Here is a 6,000-nt window from a genome sequence, read left to right on the forward strand (position 1 = left end):
GCAATTTACGTGATTTTTCTTTATTTCAGATTCATCATTCTCGAAAAAAAAAGAGAATTAAATTAGATCATTTGAGAATAGTCTAATCAATACAAGTATATTTGTGAATCAAATACATGATATGCGAGTGTTGGTATAGATTTACGAACCTGTTATATTCCACAAATGAAAGGTGATTAAGATTCACAGAACACATAACCTTCAAAAATAATTAGAGAAGAGTGAGATTTCAAGAAGAAAGAGAGAAAAATGAGAATAGAAAACTGATGGTATTATGCATTTGAAATTATGATCCAATTTAGGACGATTTGTAAATGCTCATAAATTTGAAATCATGAATTTTGAATTTGGCATGATATTAGTAAATTACTTGATTAGTTGCCTAAATAGTGGATCTGGAATAAGTAGAGTAGTGTGCACACTTGGTTAGTAAATGGGTTATTGGTGGATAATCCATGGATCTCTACTTTTATATGCAAAAAGGGTCATCGGTAAATTTTTTTACCCATTGGGTAAATTAAGGAGTAGTCATTAAAATTAGGTCATGCTTCCAAAGAATGAGAGAGAATAAGGAAACCAATAATTAGCATTGAATTAGTGTTATAACAGATGTGAGAAAATCATGCAAATCTTTCCTTAGATAAAGATGTTTAAATTTAAAAATTCAAAAAAATTCCATATTTAGTGTTTTGATGGGTAAAAAAATGGGTAAATTTATATGAATATATCCATGGATATATAGATTTTATACTTAATATGGGTCATAGTTCAATTTATTTATCCATTGGGTAAATTTTGTGGATATATCCATGGATGTAGTGATTTTATACTTAATATGGGTTATGAGTAATTTTTTTTACCCATTTGGAAAATGAGAAAATTAACGAGTACACGTTAAGAATATATAGATTATCTTGATGAAGTTATAATTTACTCATGTGAAATATATCATTTCGATATTATTCTGTCTCTTTTTTGGTATAAGCATAATCCAATGGTTTAGTTTATGTATAAAGTTCTAGGAGGTTCAGTGGTTCAGGAGGTTCGTATTTCTACAAGGTACGTCTATGTGTGTAATGTCCACTCATTACTGATTTCATCTATCTATGAGATTCAGGTAGCCGATGATGTTCCTTCTTGGAGGTTCAGTAGTCACAGCAGAATCAAAGTTATCAAAGTTGGGCAAAGACAGGAAATAATTAGTTGGATCCACTCATTGGCCACCAAAGTAAGGAGTTATATTTGGAATACTAAATTTAATTTTTTTTTAGGTTTCTTTTTTAATAATCTAACGGTACTAATATTAATATACATTATGCGATAGATGCTTCTTGCAATGCCAAAATTGTATCTCTATAGACTTTAGTTGATGTTGCTCTAGGGCAAAAAAAGGCTATAGCAACACCAAAACTATATTGGGTTCTACCTAGTAACTATAGGTATTTATAGCAAAATCAAAATATGTCTAATTTACCATAATCTCAGATGTTATAATAGATGTTATAATAGCTTTCTAAAGCAACCCATTTTTAATCTTGCAATAGATAGTCTGATTTTTGTAAAAAAAAAAGCGAATCCCACAAATATGGGGCCTATATTTAGGTAGGGCCCACATAAATAATTTTTAAAAATTTATATTTGTGACGCCCCAAAATCTGGGGCCAAGAATCCGGGCCGCCACGCCATCCTTCAATCATGTATAACCTGTATTGATTCAATAATCCAACATACACGAATCGAACACAAATACACTACAAGAAATAAACAATCATACAACAGTTTTGCACAGTTGTGTGACATTTATAGTTTCCATTGTCTATCCAATACTCGTGTGATAGAATACCAGACAATTTTTGTTTTAACACTTGTTAGAAGAAGACTTTACAATAGTTTTATAACACATATTATAATACAAAACAGACAACGGCGTACTTAAGATGACCATTGTCAGAAAACTTAACAAAAACTGTTTTATAATAAAACCTTTATTCTAGTAAGATATAGACAATGGTTTTCTAGCAGGCTTGTCAAACAACAGTTTTTTATTTTTTTCAATCCTTTGTTACAATTCTCCTCACACGGCCGTTCGTTTATTAAAGTATTGTCTAGATAATTATTCCACAATACTTTTATTCAAAATCAATTATCCCATATTGTCACAAACAACAGTGTATTTGCAAAAATAATTTTAAGAGACATATAACGGTTCATGTATATATCAATTTATTGTCAAACAACAATTATTCAATGATTACAACAACTCTTTTTAAAAATGCCTTATTTTCTAAAAATTACACTAGACAGTGATTTTATAAAGAAAAAATTTATTTAAACAAATGTTACAACAATAAAAAAAAGAATACCAAATTAATATATATCATTATTAGCAATATTTTTTATTACAACAAACTAAAATCCTATACAAGTATTAAATTGCAATCCATGGATTACAAACTTCACCACCACAAAAGACTTCACCTTGGTATGATTAGTAAGGACTATCTCCATGAACTCTGCATTTTGAGATAGACGTATCTATATGGTCATGAAAAAAATAAAAGAATCTACTACATGAGTTCTTGAACACAATTATGTACTGAACGAGAAGAAAAATAATATACTTGAGATAAAGAAATTTCAGAAAATGCACTGTCAGGAGGTTAATTGTTAACTGAAGAGTGCACCGCCGGCTGGAAAGAAAATTGCTGAAATTGTATGATATTGTTGTCTTGCTGACGTCTAATTGCTAGATGATCTTCTCATCATTCTGGTGTGTTCCTTAACTACAGTGGACATTTGAGACAGGATCACCAATACTGAAGACTTGTATTTATAAAAAACATGCCGACCTCCATGTTAAAGCTAAGTTGACAAGATAAAAATATATACAGGTGTTTTATTTCATGGCATTATGTAATATAAAACCCGTAAAGTGCAAAGATAATTAACAGTGATAGGTTAAAATAAATCAAGCACAAATTGGGTGTTTCATACACTAGCCGTTTTTTGTTCAAAATTCTTAAGAAGCCTCTTTAGATAAGTTCCCTTTTTGCTGAAAACAATTTCATATTACAGTTGGCTTAATTTTCTTTTTTCATATGTGAGCTCTTAAGATCCATGATTAATGAAATAATAATAAAATAATCAATGACAAGAAAACCATATATTCTAATACTAGAGCTAATTATGAACCTTAATACCAAAATTATATAATATGAGAAAAACTAACCAAAATATACCGGATGATCAGGTAGATGTCTCACTGGCACTGCTATTTTCCAGAGCACCCTCCCTTAGATTTTAGATTTCTTTCCTGCAACTCCAATTGGAGAGAGAGCTATAAAATACAAATAAACAGCAAAGAGAATGAAAAGTTATCCCATATATTCTCACATTTGGAAGTTAAGGGGGGAATCCAATTTTGTTAAGGGGGGAAACCTAATTTCGTAAAGGGGGTAAACAAATCATTTTCCCAAGGAAATATTGGTTTGATATAATTAAACAAGTCGATTTTTAAATAATTATTTTTACTATAATTTTTTCAATTTATTAAAAATTAAAATCAAAGTCTACCTAAATTTTAAACATTTTTAATACCTAAATATTTGTAAGGTTGAATCGTCTCCGTGATATATTAAAATTATTTGTACGGTTGAATCGTCGGCGTGATATATTATGTTGGAAATGTTACTTTTACTAGATTTTTCTAATCCTCACATGCAAGATTAATTTCAATTTTTTTAATAATTTTTTTATATGACTAAAAACGATATATCTTAATATCTGTATGGTTGGATCAACGAAAAGATCATTTTAAAAATTAATCTTATAAATCGGGAAGAAGTCTCGTTGTCGGGAGTGGTAGTTTTACTAGATTTTTCTAATCCTGACATGCAAGATGAATTTTAAATTTGTCAAAAAAAATTCATATGACTAAAATTAATGTATCTTAACATCCGTACGGTTCTATCATCAAAAAAAACATTTTTAAAAATTTATCTTGTGAATCGGGAACGAGTCTCGTTGTTGGGAGGGGTACTTTAACTAGATTTTTCTAATCCTGAGTTGCAAGATGAATTTCAATTTTTTTTAATATTTTTTTCATATGGATAAAATGGATATATCTTAACATCCATACGGTTGGATCGTCGAAAAAATCATTTTTAAAATTAATCTTGTAAATCGGGAACGAGTCTCGTTGTCGGGAGGAGTACTTTTACCGGATTTTTCTAATCCTGACATGCAAGATGAATTTCAAATTTTGTTAATAATTTTTTTATATGACTAAAATTGATGTATCATAATATATGTACGGTTGGATCGTCGAAAAGTTCATTTAAAAATTATTTTTGTAAATGAGGGACGAGTCTCGTTGTTGGGAGTGGTACTTTTACTAGATTTTTCTAATCCTGACATGCAAGATAAATTTCAATTTTTTTAATAAGTTTTTCATATGGCTAAAATTTATATATCTTAACATCTGTACGGTTGGATCATCGAAAAAATCATTTTAAAAATTAATCTTGTAAATCGGGAACAAGTCTCGTTGTCGGGAGGGGTACATTTACCGGATTATTCTAATCCTGACATACAAGATGAATTTCAAATTTGTTAATAATTTTTTTCTATGACTAAAATTGATGTATCTTAACATCCGTTCAGGAGGATCGTCGAAAAATTCATTTTTAAAATTAATCTTGTCAATGAGGAACGAGTCTCGTTATCCGGAGTGTTACTTTTACTACATTTTTCTAATCCTGACATGCAAGTTGAATTTCAATTTTTTTATTAACATTTTCATATGGCTATAATTGATATATCTGAACATCCGTACGGTTTGATCGTCGAAAAATTTATTTTAAAATTTAATCTTGTAAATCGGGAACAAGTTTCGTTGTCGGGAGGGGTACATTTACCGAATTATTATAATCCTGATATACAAGATGAATTTTAAATTTGTTAATAATTTTTTTATATGACTAAAATTGTTGTATCTTAACATCTGTACGGTTGGATCATCGAAAAATTCATTTTAAAAATTAATCTTGTCAATGAGGAACGAGTCTCGTTATCTGGAGTGGTACTTTTACTAGATTTTTCTAATCCTGACATGCAAGATGAATTTCTAATTTTTTAATAATTTTTTGATATGACTAAAATTGACATATATTAACATCCGTAAGATTGGATCATCGAAAAAATCATTTTAAAAATTAATCTTGTAAATCGGGAACGAGTCTCGTTGTCAAGAGTGGTACTATTGATAGATTTTTCTAATCGTGACATGCAAGAAGAATTTCAAATTTTTTAATAATTTTTTCATATGGCTAAAATTGTTATATCTTAACATCCGTACAGTTCGATCATCGAAAAAATCATTTTAAAAATAATCTTGTTATTCGGGAATGAGTCTCGTTGTTGGGAGTGGTACTTTGACTAGATTTTTCTTATCCTGACATGAAAGATGAATTTCAAATTTTTTAATAATTTTTTCATATGACTAAAATTTATATATCTTAACATTTGTATGGATGGCTCGTCGAAAAAATCATTTTAAAAATTAATCTTGTAAATCCTGAACGAGTTTTGTTGTCGGGAGTGGTACTTTTACTAGATTTTTCTAATCCTGACATGCAAGTTGAATTTCTAATTTTTTAATAATTTTTTGATATGACTAAAATTGACATATATTAACATCCGTAAGATTAAATCGTCGAAAAAATCATTTTAAAAATTAATCTTGTAAATCGGGAACGAGTCTCGTTGTCGGGAGGGGTACCTTTACCGGAATTTTCTAATCTTGACATGCAAGATAAATTTCAAATTTATTTATAATTTGTTTATATTACTAAAATTGATGTATCTTAACATCTATACGGTTGGATCGTCAAAAAATTCATTTTAAAAATTAATCTTGTAAATGAGGAACAAGTCTCGTTGTCGGGAGTGGTACTATTGATAGATTTTTCTAATCGTGACATGCAAGATGAATTTCAAATT

The sequence above is a fragment of the Apium graveolens genome, chromosome 10 (assembly GCF_009905375.1).
Source record: "Apium graveolens cultivar Ventura chromosome 10, ASM990537v1, whole genome shotgun sequence".
Classification (NCBI taxonomy): Eukaryota; Viridiplantae; Streptophyta; class Magnoliopsida; order Apiales; family Apiaceae; genus Apium; species Apium graveolens.